The following is a 16,542-nucleotide window of genomic DNA, read 5'->3' on the forward strand; positions in this document are numbered from 1 at the left end:
TTAAAAACGATCCTACTAATAGCCTAACGACAAAAACCAACAAAATCATCACGAGTTCGACTTCCCCATTCGAACCAACCAAACGTCCCTCTCTAAAACCATCGGCGGCAAGACCCCCAGACTCTATGGTCTTCCCAAGATCCATAAAGAAGGCACCCCGCTACGACCCATCGTGTCGATGATCAACTAGCCCGGTTACTCTGCTTCCCTTCACAGGCAAGACCTCTTCGGCAGTACTCAACTCAACCCAATTAGTCTATATGGTCAAAGAAATGGTACTATCTCCTGATGACATCCTCGTCAGTTTTGATGTAGTATCTCTGTTTACCAAAGTCCCAGTACCGGACACCCTAACAATAATTGAGGACTTGGTCCAACATGGATTGAATTCGGATTTACCTGCGCTGGTTAGGCATTGCCTCATCAACACTTATTTTACCTGGAATGGCACCTTCTTCAAACAGAATGAGGGTACCCCTATGGGCTCCCCCTTGTCACCAGTGATAGCCAACATGTTCATGGAAAAGTTTGAATCAGACGCCATCCAGACATCCACCCTGCGTCCTTCCCTGTGGAAGAGGTATGTGGATGACACTTTCGTCATTTGGCCACATGGCCTCCCAGCATTGAACCACTTCTTGGACCACATCAATTCCAGACACCCATCCATCAGATTCACCATGGAAGTGGAGAAAGATGGTAAACTACCATTCTTAGATATTCTGTTTGAGAGGAGACCTGACGAATCCTTGGGACATTATGTCTACAGGAAGGCCACCCAAACAGATTCCTACTTGAAACCGGATTCCCACCACCACCCATCTCAAAAGAATTCTCTCATCAAAACGCTATACCACAGAGCTCATGGCTTTTCTGACCAACACCACCTGGCCAGTGAATTAAGACATGTACATCGGGCCCTCAGGATGAACGGATACTCTGACCGCACCATCCGCCAAGCTGTTTCTCCCACCATACAGAAACAGCCACATGAAACTCCGATCAAAACTATCACATTGCCATACATAGCAGGCGTGACCAAAAAGATCTCCAAAATTGTAAACAAACATAAGATCCAAGTCCGATTCAGTACAGTGCATAAAATCCGTGATCTGATTCCATCTGTGAAGGATGTCGTTCCTGACGTACAGTATCCTGGAGTCTACAAACTGAGTTGCAATTGTGGTGATTGCTACATTGGAGAAACGAAACGTCATGTCTCTGATCGTGTCCGCGAGCACAAGTCAGATCTGAAACACGGCAGAACTGATTCTTCGGCCGGTGCCGATCATTGCTACAACTCTGTGGGCTCTCATGAAATTGTCTTTTCCGAGACCAAGATACTCTGCAAACCTCCTGGCTACCATCAAAGGTTTGTACACGAAGCCATACAAATATACAAACACAGACATAATTTCAACCGTGATGATGGGTACAAACGGAGTAATCATTGGAAAGATGTTATTAACCACGCAAAAAAGACTTAATTACACATATTTGGACCATCTTATTTGACAGACAACTATTCTTGAGTTACTGTACAGGTTACTGATAGACAGCCAGTTTTGTTTTACCATGTTTAGCTTCTTTCATTCACACACTGGTTTCCTGCTATAAGTTTTACCCACCAAACAACATAGCAGTAGGCTGTTTCTTCCTGATCTGTTTTTGTGCTTTTACCATCTACATGGCAGAGACTCGGTCTCATTAGCAGCAGTTGCACTTTAAACAACTCTGGCACCCCCCCCCCCTCTCAGGCTCAGTCCTTTGTTATGTAGACGAACCGTAGTGTCAAGCCGCACCTTACCATAATAAAGGCTCAGTCCTTTGTTATGTAGACTAACCGTAGTCTCAAGCCGCACCTTACCATAATAAATGCTCAGTCCTATGTTATGTAGACTAGCCGAAATCTCAAGTCGCACCTTACCATAATAAAAAAGTGGGCTGTTCCTGGCCCATCCCCCCCCCCCCTCAACCAGTATATATAAGGGGTAGTATCTCTTGGAATCTCTCATTTACTTGATACAGCAAGCGTGCTATGACGGTTCCACCTGAAGACGGAAGCTTGTGTTGCCTCCGAAACGTCGTGATTTTTATTTTTATTTTACTTTCATTAATTTAAATTTTTTTACCTACATGACTTTACCGAAAAAACCTAAGAATATGAATATTTGCAGTCACGAAAGCTTCAAATCTAGGTCCTTACATATTTGGCGGATTTGTTTAAAAGGAATGTTAGGATGAAAACAGCCTATTGGTGGTCTCTAAACTTATCCAGAGGTGACAAATTGGAGGTGATACAAAGGTTGCAATAATGTGCTGATATGGAGGCATCAAGGTCAAAGTGGGCGGCCAGGTGGTATAATGGAACAAGAGGCTAGGCAGTCGATGATGTCACAGGAGTCAAAGGTGAGGAGGATGGCAGTTTAGACTACATGAAGATGGAGCCGAGGTGAGACGATGTGTTTAAATTGAGGATTTCGTTTATGTTTTTTTATATTTTACTGGCGATATGATCAATGTTAAGGGCAAGATAGCACCTAGATACCTCTAAAGTTATCGACCTGTTCAATGGGATGAGTCCACAGAGAAGAAGGTAGGGAAAAAAAGGTTTGGAGTAACTGGAAAACAATGTGACTTTGGTCTTAAAGCATGGAATACGAATTGATAGAATCCATCGCACACCCCTTGCAGGATTCTATTGCCCAGACCAAGGCTTGCATCTCAGGGGAGTTCACCCGCATGAGGGCGACGCTGGATGAGGACGAGAGGGCGACGCTGGATCGCGTGGACATGAAGGGGAACGAGCTGCTGTCCCAGATCGAGGAGAACATCGCTCATTACGAGCGCGAGATCAGCGAGCTCCAGGAAGCAGCCACACGCCTGCGAACTCTGCAGGAGGAGAGGGACTCGCTCACGTTCCTGCAGGTAGAGCGCTTGCAGAACCAGGGCGAGTGCCCCAGTTCACGTGTTGATTATGGACAGTCCTCGACTTACCAACACAACTCGTTCATCAGCCCCGTTCATTAGTCGGAACACAACAATGTACTACATTTAAATGCCGATACAGTCGGTGTTATGAAATGTCTTATGGCTCAACAAAAAATGGAAGTTCTGTTAAACTAATAAATGAGAATAAATATTGTACATTATCATGTAACACTGTAAAATAATTCTATAGTATGTAACACGTAAGATAAAGTTCTATAAATTGGAAAAAAAAATCGGTTTTCTTTTCACTTACCTTGAGTCCTGATCCTATCTTGCTTGTTGGAAGGGGCGCAATGAGTCACTACAATTGAACACACACACACACACTCGCACATAAGACAAATACGCACTGACAGACACAACAAAAACACACACACGGGGCATGCGTGCACACACACAGACGTACACACACAGACACACTCCAATGACAAAATGTGCCATATAGCCTGAACAGACTGTTGAAGAGGAGCAACTATGAAGGCCGGCACGGCACACGAAGGAGTGAGTGGGGAGCACCACGCCCGACAACCATTGACCACTATTGACTCCCCAGTGGCGATGTTTACACACCGAACCAAATACTCATTTGAGGCCGAGTCGACGTAGGGGAGGCCCAGCGCTCATTCAGATAATTGCCACTGGTGTTGGTTGTGAGTCTGAATCGATCTCGTGTTACCGGGTAGATAGTGCAGCGCGCTAATCATTGCACTACCACTCCCCACACAATAACAACCGCCATTCGCCACTAAGTGGCTGTAACATCACCACGGCGCTTGTGCCAGGTTATGTCCACGTTGAGGCCACGTGAAGTGTTGAACGTCCACCGGCAGGAGGTCACGGGGCAAACCCAGGTGCCACGGGTCAACTAACTGAGATGACTGGCCAATTCACCACCTGTGCCCCCTACTGTGCCAACTTGCTGGGCATTAGCCACCCGGCACTCCGCTGGTTATTGTGAGCGTCGGTTCTCTGCCGTCCATTGTTTTTGGAGAGCCACTGCCTCCAACTGCGCAGTAGCATCCTTCATAAACCTCTTCCCCAGATGTCAATCTTAACACCGCTAGTACCAGTCATCAGCAAGTCCACTCAGCTCCCCATCCTCTTTTACCACATCACTCCATCTCTTCTCTAGCTCGTGACGCGCCCGTTTAGCCCCCCCTATCCGGTCAAACAAAAGCTGTTTAGGCATGCGGTCGCTGGGCATATGGTCTACATGACCCAGCCTTGCCTGCCGGAGGAGCTCAACGATGGGACTTTGTTCAGATCTTTCAAGGATTTGTGAGCTCCTCACACCATCCAGCTTGGTTAAACCCAGGATGGATCGTAGGCAGGCCAGCCTAAATGTTTCTAACCGGCGAAGATGTTCCATTAGGGGGGTCCACGTTTCGCAAGTGTAGAGAAGGGAGGGCATGACTGTGGCCAAGAAGATCTGAAGCTTCGTGTGGAGCGACAGACCAGGTAGCATCCACACAGTGTCACGCAACCGATGTAAAGATAATACCGCTCGACATGTTTGTCGGCGGGCGCACACACATGAACACACACTCACTCCGAGGGTGCAGCTGACTCATTATATCTCGCGGAGGATCGCTCCGCTGAAAAAATAGTTCTGCGGTTTAGTTTGCCAGTGTGAGTTCGCGTTTTAAGTCAATGTAAAATATATATATTTCAAGGAAGCTGTTTCGTAAGTGCCGGTGTTCGTAAATCGAGGACTGTCTGTGCATTTATATATGTGCCACATGCGATGTATCACAAAGCACAGGATAACACAACTTGTACCTTCAACACAACCTATAGCCTATGCTATATTCTGACAAAAATGAAAATTACCGCTGAATTTCCAAAGAATAAATAAACGATTAACACACAAATCCCACGAATTAATAAATGGTTGGTAATGTGTGCAGATGTTGGCATTAAAAACCGTAACAGCGTGGCCCTGTAATTTACCACAGATTCAGGCTACTTGATGCTAAATTTTGATTATTCATGTAACCAAATATAGACCAACATTTAGTAAAACTGAAAAGAGAAGCACCTTTAACATCAGTAAAGTTAGAAGCATTTGTAGTTTAGCACCGACTGCTGATGAGTCTCAGACATGTGAAACAAACCCAGAGATTGATCATTATTTTGAATGTTGGGTCACAATCACTGCGACTCGATGTCGAGTGCTATGGACGCCTCTTGCCCGTGACATCGGGTACCATGTGGTCACGGTTTTAGAGGCCACACTTTGCTGATGAGAACCATCGAGTCCGAACGAGTCCACGGCTTTGCCTTGTTTACAACCAACAACACTGGATTACGCGAATGGCTGAGTGCATCCCAGCTCATCGCGTCTACCAATCACCGTGTGGTTAACGTAGCTGGACGTGAACTGACTCGCGCCCCCTGCACTGTGTCTGACTCCTGCAGGTTCACCTGAAGGAGACAAACCGGTATGGACTCATGAACTTGCACAGATTCACACACTGGGTGACGCCTTGTGTGTGATGTGTGTGTGTGAGTAGATGATGTGTGTGTGTGTGTGAGTGGATGATGTGTGTGTGTGAGTAGATGATGTGTGTGTGTGTGAGTGGATGATGCTGTGTGTGATGATGCTGTGTAAGGCACTGGCTGTGATGATCATGCTGTGTGTGATGATGCTGTGATCGATGATACTGTATGTGATCATGCTGTGTAAGGCACATGCTCTGTGATGGTGTGATGATGCTGTGATGATGATACTGTGATGGTGCTGTGTGTGTTGGTGCTGTGTAAGACACGGGCTGTGTGAGTCACTGCTGGTTCTGCTCTCGCAGGAGAGACGCTCAGAAGGGAACTCCACCTCCATCTCCCAAGGAAGAAGACATCGCCGCGATAAGGAACCAGCTGGCGTTCATGTGTGAGTTTCACGAACTCTTGTTACGTGTGCTTGTGTATTATTGCGCGTATTATTGTGCCCGTACATGTTGCAGAGCGGTGGTGTAGTGGTTAGCATGCTCTGCTATGAATCCGGCTACCCGAGTTCGATTCTCAGTCACAGCCAACACCAGCGATGCATTATCTGAACCCGTCCTGGGCCTTCCCTAGGTCAACGCAGCATCAAATGAGTACCTAGTGCAGTGTGTAGTAAACATCACCACTGGGGAGACAAAGGCGGCCGGGCGTGGTGCTAGCTACCAAACCCCTCGTGTGCCATGCCGGCGTTCATATGTGCTTGCTTACAGCACTTACCCAAAAACTCTGTTAAGAATATACGTGGGTATCTTTTTCTTTGCAATAGTGTCTTTATGGATAAATGTTGAACCTCTTTCACATCGTAATAAGCCAACCGACATAATTGGAGGTGTATGGATGAGCGAGAGCGAATACGGATGTTCAGGGAGGATGGGATGGTTTGTGCACTGAGATACAAACATGGTCACCAACAGCCAATTCACAGCCATGGCTAACATCAGTTCAGAACCAAATCTGGACCTTTCCTAGGTCGGATCAGCCTTAATGAGTACCTAGTACATCTTGCAAACATCGGAAAAGCGGAAACACAGGCAGCCTGCGGGATTCGTACGGTTCAATGATAAAGCCTATGGATTTTAGAACGAGATGAAGGTAATTTTAAGAATTTAATGGTTGATTGTTAATACCCAAGGATCATAATCCAGACGAAGGCACTTTAAACATTCGAAGGCTTCATGTCAAGAGCCTGATGCTCAGAGAGTCAAACTAAGGCACTTTTAGAATTATTAGGTTTTCCAGTTAATGGTTGAGGCTCACAGCCAGACTAATTCATAACCTTAGCCAACCTTATCTATCACTACAATGATAGACGTGATGACGGTAATGTATTCCCTGGACAATATATATCGCACACACATGAGTGTAATTCACTATTACACGAGCACCATTGATCGAACACGTGTGCATTATCCAGTGAGGATGCTGTTGGCCAAAGTAACCATTGTAGCATATTAATCTATGACTATAAGTCTTCTCTGTAATGGATGTCATGACCAGACGAGAGCGAGACTACATCACCGTTGTGATACATAGGGTTCATTGATAATGCCAGAGGCTCATAACCAGACTAAGGCAGCCTTAGGATTCTCAGGATTCATTCATAATTCTCGAGGCTGCTATATTCCAAATTAAGGCACCCTAAGGATTATTGGCGTTCAAGATTAATACCCGAGGCTCACAGAGTTAGACGGGGGTATAACTTTGACTGATCATGTGTATCACTGTGCATACATACAGATACATTACTATTGCTCATGTATTGCAATACCTCTACGTTAACATACAGCACACACACGAGTGTAAAGGAGTATTACATGAGCTCTATTAACACTACACGTGTGTATTATTGAATGAGGATGCTGTTGCTATGCTGTGTGAGTTTTTACACAGAGACGCTATGGCTGATATGTTTAGGATTCATTTATTAGTACTTGAGGCAGCGTGATATACACTCAGACATCGTTAGGATTCGTAGGGTTCACTGTAAATGCCTAGAGCTCTCAGAATCAAAGGAACCTTTAGAATTATTTGTGAATATTCAGAGGTTTATCAGACAGCCAGCCAGCCAAGGGCTTCACCCTGGTTGACCGTGTAAATCACTAAATAGTGACTATATTCTTAAGTTTTTTCGGTAAAGTCACGTAGGTAAAACATCTAAATAAATGAAAATAAAATAAAATAAAACAAAAATCACGACGTTTCGGAGGCAACACAAGTCTCCGTCATCAGGTGGGACCATCACAGCCTAATTAGCTGCATCAAGTGAGGCAATGATTCAAGATGTAATCCCTTATAAGCAAGTTGAAGGGGGGAGGAGAGGGGGGGGGGAGTTCATCAGAATGTGGTAGCCAATGAATGGAAACGTATCGGGAGGGAGGGGGGCGGGGCTCAAAGACAGCACGGAGTGCTCAACACATGATACACATGATAGACAAAAGAACGAAAATGCCCATGTTTATACCAATGCTGGCTGAACAGTGAAGAGAGTACTGTTAAAAAATAACTGGGGATGTTAACACTCGGTAAAGTAAAGTAAAATAGTGCCTGTCAGATAAGATGGTCCAAAAAGTGTAATTAAGTCTTTTTTGCGTAGTTGATAACATCTTTCCAATGATTACTAAGTCTGTACCCATCATCACGGTTGAAATTATGTCTGTGTTTGTATATTTGTATGGCTTCGTGTACAAACCTTTGATGGTAGCCGGGAGGTTTGCAGAGAACCTTGGTCTCGGAAAAGACAATTTCATGAGAGCCCACCGAGTTGTAGCAATGATCGGCAACGGGAGAAGAATCAGTTCTGCCGTGTTTCAGATCTGACTTGTGCTCGCGGACACGATCAGAAACATGACGTTTCGTTTCTCCAATGTAGCAATCACCACAAATGCAACTCAGTTTGTAGACTCCAGGATACTGTAAGTCAGGAACGACATCCTTCACAGATGGAATCAGATCACGGATTTTATGCACTGTACTGAATCGGACTTGGATCTTATGTTTGTTTAGAATTTTGGAGATCTTTATGGTCACGCCTGCTATGTATGGTAACGTGATGGTTTTGGTCGGAGTTTCATGTGGCTGTTTCTGTGTGGTGGGAGAGACAGCTTGGCGGATAGTACGGTCAGAGTATCCGTTCATCCTGAGGGCCCGATGTACATGTCTTAATTCACCGGTCAGGTGGTGTTTGTCAGAAATGCCATGGGCTCTGTGGTATAGCGTTTTGATGAGAGAATTCTTTTGAGATGGGTGGTGGTGGGAATCCGGTTTCAAGTAGGAATCTGTGTGGGTGGCTTTCCTGTAGGCAGAATGTCCCAAGGATCCGTCAGGCCTCCTCTAAAACAGAATATCCAAGAATGGTAGTTTACCGTCTTTCTCCACTTCCATGGTGAATCTGATGGATGGGTGTCTAGAATTGATGTGGTCCAAGAAGTGGTTCAATGCTGGGAGGCCATGTGGCCAGATGACGAAAGTGTCATCCACATACCTCTTCCACAGGGAAGGACGCAGGGTGGATGTCTGGATGGCGTCTGATTCAAACTTTTCCATGAACATGTTAGCTATAACTGGTGACAAAGGGGAGCCCATAGGGGTACCCTCATTCTGTTTGTAGAAGGTGCCATTTTAGGTAAAATGGGTGTTGGTGAGGCAATGCCTAACCAGCGCAGGTGCATCAGAATTCAATCCATGTTGGACTAAGTCCTCAATTATTGTTAGGGTGTCCGGTACTGGGACTTTGGTAAACAAAGATACTACATCAAAGCTGACGAGGATGTCATCAGGAGATAGTACCATGTCCTTAACCATAGAGACTAATTGGGTTGAGTTGAGTACTGCCGAAGAGGTCTTGCCTGTGAAGGGGAGCAGAGTATCTGATAGAAAACGGGCTAGTTTGTACGTAGGAGAGTTTATCGTCGACACAATGGGTCGTAGCGGGGTGCATTCCTTATGGATTTTGGGAAGACCATAGAGTCTGGGAGGTCTTGCCGCTGATGGTTTTAGAGAGGGACGTTTGCTTGGTTCGATTAGGGAAGTCGAACTCGTGATGATACTGTTGGTTTTCGTCGTTAGGCTTTTAGTGGGATCGTTTTTAATTTTGGAGTAACTCCCATCATTAAGAAGGTCCAGGATTTTGTTGTTGTATGCATCTTTATCCATGATGACCGTGGCATTGCCCTTGTCTGCCGACAGGATGACTATATCATCTCTCTTTTTTTTTTTAGGTCCGCGAGTTCAGAGCGTTCATTTTTGCTGATGTTACTAGTGGGTTTCTTAGCATTCTTAAGAATAGTAGCTATTTCAGCTCTTGCTACATCCGCATGGATGTGTCCTATGCCTCTGAGGGCTACATCAATCTGAGAAATCATATCCTCTACTGGTATATATTTAGGGGTGACGGCGAAATTTAGTCCTTTGGCCAGTACCGTTTTTAGAGTGTCAGAAATTGGGATGTTACTCTGATTAATCACTGTCTTGTTAACATCCAGCTTTGCGATGTGTGGCTCTAGTTTCTTCTTAGATAGGAGGTTGAATTTAGAAATCAGGTTAGCTTTGCATTTGGCTGACATTGAGTCAGCAGAAGCAGAAGTCATGTTATCAACGTGGTTCCAATCAGAAGGTGACATTTTTTGTGTTAACATTAAATGTGTTTGTAAGAGTCTTGTCTAAATTATCGAGTTCAGATCGGAGTAACCTTATTCTCTCCGATATTAGTGATAGGCTAGCTTTAAATAAGATCTGTTTAGAGTTCGGTGAGGACACAGCAGCGGATGTGAGTGTGAAAGCGATGGGTATTACCTTGTTATCTCGGCATCTCTTGAGGAAGGCCAGCGTCTCGAGAAGCTGTGACTTCTTGTCTCGTTGTCTGTTAAAAACTCTAACAGATAGGGATTACATCTTGAATCATTGCCTCACTTGATGCAGCTAATTCGGCTGTGACGGTCCCACCTGATGACGGAGACTTGTGTTGCCTCCGAAACGTCGTGATTTTTGTTTTATGTTATTTTATTTTCATTAATTTTGATGTTTTACCTACGTGACTTTACCGAAAAAACCTAAGAATATGAATCCTTGCAGTCACGAAAGCTTCAAATCTAGAAATAGTGACTACACTACACTATCACACACACGAGTGTTCATCACTACACTATCACGCACACGAGTGTACATCACTACACTATCACACACACACACGAGTGTACATCACTACACTATCACACACACACACACGAGTGTACATCACTACACTATCACACACACACGAGTGTACATCACCACACTATCACACACACACACAGTGTACATCACTACACTATCAAACACACACACGAGTGTGCATCACTACACCATCACACACACGAGTGTACATCACTACACTATTGCACACACACGAGTGTACATCACTACACTATCACACACATACGAGTGTACATCACTACACTATCACACACACACGAGTGTACATCACTACACTATCACACACACACGAGTGTACATCACTACACTATCACACACACACGAGTGTACATCACTACACTATCACACACATACGAGTGTACATCACTATACTATCACACACACACGAGTGTACATCACTACACTATTACACACACACGAGTGTACATCACTACACTATCACACACATACGAATGTACATCACTACACTATCACACACACACACGAGTGTACATCACTGCACTATCACACACACCTCGTGTGTGCATCACTACACCATCACACACACGAGTGTACATCACTACACTATTGCACACACACGAGTGTACATCACTACACTATCACACACACACGAGTGTACATCACTACACTATCACACACACACGAGTGTACATCACTACACTATCACACACACACGAGTGTACATCACTACACTATCACACACATACGAGTGTACATCACTATACTATCACACACACACGAGTGTACATCACTACACTATTACACACACACGAGTGTACATCACTACACTATCACACACATACGAATGTACATCACTACACTATCACACACACACACGAGTGTACATCACTGCACTATCACACACACCTCGTGTGTCGTGCCGGCCTTCACAGGTGCTCACCAACACCACTTGCCTCTCCAGCCTGTGAAAGGTGACACACGGGAGATGTTTGTGTTTGTTGTACACACACAGAGACGCTACGGCGGTGTTGATATCCACGCTGCTGCTGCTGCTGTGATCCACTGCCTCCCACGGGCACTACCGCACAGTGGGGCTGAACGATTAATCGATTTCAAATCGAAGTCGCAATTTGAAACAATGCGATTAGCAAATCGCAAAGGCTGCGATTTTTGAAAAGTCCTATTACTTTCTAATTGGAATGTTTTATTTTTTATTATTATAACTTCATTGATTTAACTTAACAATTAATTCTAGATTGGAAACTTTCGTGACTGCAAGGATTCATACTCTTAGGTTATTTTGGTAAAGTCACGTAGGTAAAAATAAATAATAAAACTAATAATACATGAAAATATCTCAAATCACGACGTTTCGGAGGCAACACAAGTCTCCGTCTTCAGGTGGGACCGTCACAGTTAAATTTACTGTATCACTTATTATTATTATTATTATTTTATGTTATTATTATTTTACTTACGTGACTTTACCGAAAAAACTTAACAATTGTTCTATGTTTCGATGTAAAGCTTTCGTGACTGCAGGGATTCATCTTCTTGGTTCTTTCGGTAAAGTCACGTAAAAGAGAAAAAAAACATTTTAATAAATGCATGTTGGAAGCAATTAATATATTTTAAGTTTTCAGCCTTGCATTAGAATATACAGAGCAGTTCACATTTTGATGGTATCATCACATGTTTTACATCTATTACACAGTTAATATTGAACTGAAGCTCGACTTTTAAACATGTAGATGGCGGGGCAGACAAACGCCCTGCTGTACTGTACTTCTGTGCTCTCGCCAGCCGCGCCACCTGCCTTCAACAACGCGCGGTGACCGGCGTGGTGAAGTATGGTCAAATATCCCCCGCGACCCGCACGGTGTCGGGAGGCCCTCATTCAGCAGTGGATTGACAAAGTGCCCGTTACATGTCATCACACCGATAGCTACGCATTACAACGTTGTATAATAATGCTCATTTTGAATTGCTCTATTGCAGGGGCGGTTTCTTCATTAGGGCGATTGGGCGACGCATCACCAAAGTGTGAAAGGGACTTTTTCAATCACATTAACAATCTCATTCAACCACAGAGTTACGCTAGCCATTACTGTGCCTCTGGATATAGTCCAATCAGCGTCATGTCACGTCCTGTGGAGTATCGCCGATTTCATTCTGGCTGAGAATCGCCCAGAGTGTTCCCATAGACTTACATTCAAAGATGTTTTTTTTCGACCAGCAGGCGCTACAATGCATTCTCTATGGCTTCCGGGAGGGCTCGCACTAACGTGCGTACGTCATCATACGTAAGCACGTTTCAGTCAACAATATTATTTGTCGCCACCTAGTGGAATTTCGATTTAAAGCTTTCGTGACGGCAGGGATTCATCTTCTTGGTTCTTTCGGTAAAGTCACGTAGAAGGGAAGTAATAAAATAATAAAAATAAAACATAATAAAATAATTCTCACGACGTTTCGGCCACAACGCAAGTAGCCGTCCTCAGGTGAAAACCAGGTCTGTCGAGGCGACAGCATCTGAATGAAACAGCACACGTGCTTGGAGCATGTATATAAGCTGGGTTGGAAGGGGGGAAGAAAGGGGGAGCCTTAACAAAAGAATATGCATATCAAGAGGAATTTAGCATATTTATGGGAAATGCAGGTATGTGAATAGTACTATTTATGCCCGTACATTATGCAGGATTAGCAGCATCAAAGGGAGGGGATAAGGGTAGCATTAATGAAGGGAAGGAGTGTTAATAGTATGTAGCTGCAGTAACTAAAACCACCACGTAAACAACTAAAGTATAAACTACATATTATCATCAGTATACTAAATATACTCTACAATACGCTGAGTTCCTAACAGTAAGTAATACATTACAATTCTACGTCGTAAAAAATATATATAATATGTTCTAGATTTGAAGCTTTCGTGACTGCAAGGAATCATATTCTTAGGTTTTTTCGGTAAAGTCACGTAGGTAAAACATCAAAATTAATGAAAATAAAATAAAATAAAAAACAAAAATCACGACGTTTCGGAGGCAACACAAGTCTCCGTCATCAGGTGGGGCCATCACAGCCAGATCAGCTGCATCAAGTGAGGCGATGATTCAAGATGCAATCCCTTAAAAGCGAGTTGAGGGGGGGAGGAGAGGGAGGGGGGAGCTCATCAGAATATGGTAGCCAATGGATGGAACGTATCGGGAGGGAGGGAGGGGGGGCGGGGCCAAAAGGGTGGGCTACGGCGTTGGAAGCGACTGTGCGCGAGCCACAAACTACTGCACACGCCAACACAATGGACAGAGAAGGGGAGGGGAGGTCTGATACACATGATAGACAAAAGAACGAAAATGCCCATGTTTACACCAATGCTGGCTGACCAATGAAGAGAGCACTGTTAAAAAATAACCGGGGATGTTAACACTCGGTAAAGTAAAGCAGAATAGTGCCTGTCAGATAAGATGGTCCAAATTTTTTTTAATTAAGTCTTTTTTGCGTGGTTGATAACATCATTGATAGCATCAACCACGCAAAAAAGACTTAATTAAAAAAAAATTTGGACCATCTTATCTGACAGGCACTATTCTGCTTTACTTTACCGAGTGTTAACATCCCCGGTTATTTTTTAACAGTGCTCTCTTCATTGGTCAGCCAGCATTGGTGTAAACATGGGCATTTTCGTTCTTTTGTCTATCATGTGTATCAGACCTCCCCTCCCCCTCTCTGTCCATTGTGTTGGCGTGTGCAGTAGTTTGTGGCTCGCGCACAGTCGCTTCCAACGCCGTAGCCCACCCTTTTGGCCCCGCCCCCCCTCCCTCCCGATACGTTCCATCCATTGGCTACCATATTCTGATGAGCTCCCCCCTCCCTCTCCTCCCCCCCTCAACTCGCTTTTAAGGGATTGCATCTTGAATCATCGCCTCACTTGATGCAGCTGATCTGGCTGTGACGGCCCCATCTGATGACGGAGACTTGTGTTGCCTCCAAAACGTCGTGATTTTTGTTTTTTATTTTATTTTATTTTCATTAATTTTGATGTTTTACCTACGTGACTTTACCGAACAAACCTAAGAATATATATAATATGCTTCCATCTAAACTTTATTCTCTTACATCACACGAGTCTACACCCTACTATATACTGCCATAGACAAACCCAACATTAAATTATATACTGTATTGCACACCAAAGAAAGTTCTCCTTTACCGACCACCTTGTAAGTGCCACGCTGCTACAAGGAGAGATGTTTCAACAGCATGGCCATACATTCCCTGTTGAGGCTCTGAACATCACTGTCAGGGCATACCCTATGTTAAATAAGGCGAAGCTGAAGACTGAACTGTCTCTCATTTATGAGAGTCCAGAATTCAAGGGCTGCTGTGGTGCACTAGCGCTGTACCAGGTTTTGCTGAAGTACAACCTCCAGGATACTTTTTCAGAGACTGTTGCTCTGTTGAACATCCTCATAACCACTCCCATGACAACTGCTGAAGCTGAAACGTGTTTCTCAACCTTAAAGAGAAGCAAGACATTCCTGAGAAATGTAATGGGACAGGAACGTCTGAATGCAATGGCTATGCTTTCCATGGAGAGGGAACTAGTCAGGAACATGCCTGCTTTCAATGAGAGAGTAATTGATCACTTTGCTACTTTGAAAGAGAGAAGAGCAAAATTTCAGTATAAGTAAGCAGTGTATTAAGCGAGTAATGTGATGTAAGCAGTGTAATAATAGTGAGAATAGAAACAAACAAGGAGATGTATTGTAAGAGTCACTTTATTTTTCATTAATATTAAAGTAGTGAAGTTGCCTTTACATGCTTAAGCTGTTAATTTATCCATTGCATGGGTGGACCTTATCCTTATCAATCATCCAAACATTTGCCCCCCCTGAGAGATTTTGCAGGAGCCGCCACTGCTCTATTGTAGTGTACGGGCGTGTTAGTGCACGAGTGCTATTGTTATAGTGGTGCTGTTGTTACACGGCTACTGTGATTATCGTTACTGCAGACGGACGCTCACCGACTGTGGACCCAAACTCGGCCCACAACATCCTCCAGATTTCCTCGGACCTCAGGACGGTGACGCGGACCGCTGTCTCCCAGGGTCGCCCCGATCACCCACACCGCTTTGATAGCAACTACCAAGCCCTGTGCTCCGAGAGCTTCTCGTCGGGTCAGCACTACTGGGAGGTGGACGTGGGGGGTGAGGGGAACTGTGCGGTTGGAGTCGCGTGCGGGACGATCGCACGGAAAGGGGGCGGTAAAGAGTGCGGGCTGGGACACAACGATTCATCCTGGGTTTTATATAAATATAATAACAACAGCTGCTACGTGCTTCATGGTGGTGTACGGACCTCAGTGACGGTGAGGGATCCTCCCCGGAGAGTCGGGTGTCACCTGCACTGGGAGGCGGGGCTGCTGTCGTTTTACTGCGCCGACTCCATGGTGCTGCTGCACTCCATCCCCCACTCGTTTAGTCAACCGCTCTACCCTGCACTGTGGGTGGGTGATGTTGATGAATCAGTGAGGATTCTGGATCTGAGTCGTGCGTCCTGAGAGCACGGAGTGTGAGCAGCGCACAACGCACAGACTCACGTACACAAATACACAGATCCCCCGTGTAGCCTTCACAGGCTGTTGGGGCAAGTGCTGTCAGCGAGCACCTATGGGGCCGTCCATGAATGACGTCACGCACCTGGGGGGGGGGTCAGACATTTGTGACGATGGGGGGGGGGGGGGGGGTTGAGAAATGTGACGTCACGTCAAAATGCGCAACATAAATAAATATAGACAACACGTTCTCCTTAGTTAAATAGACTTTTTAATAAATGTTTTCTCCTACAACATCAGAGTGCAGCGCCACATTAAATATGCACTACAATGACAATAGTTTAA

General features: G+C 44.8%; 1 pseudogene; it reads left to right on the top strand.

Moving 5' to 3' along the window:
• LOC144947554 (E3 ubiquitin-protein ligase TRIM11-like) overlaps window positions 1–16,203 on the top strand; it is a 33,607-nt pseudogene extending 17,404 nt beyond the window's left edge.
• The last annotated feature ends 339 nt before the right edge of the window (window positions 16,204–16,542 follow it).

This window comes from Lampetra fluviatilis, chromosome 45 (genome assembly GCF_964198595.1).
Source record: "Lampetra fluviatilis chromosome 45, kcLamFluv1.1, whole genome shotgun sequence".
Lineage (NCBI taxonomy): Eukaryota > Metazoa > Chordata > Hyperoartia > Petromyzontiformes > Petromyzontidae > Lampetra > Lampetra fluviatilis.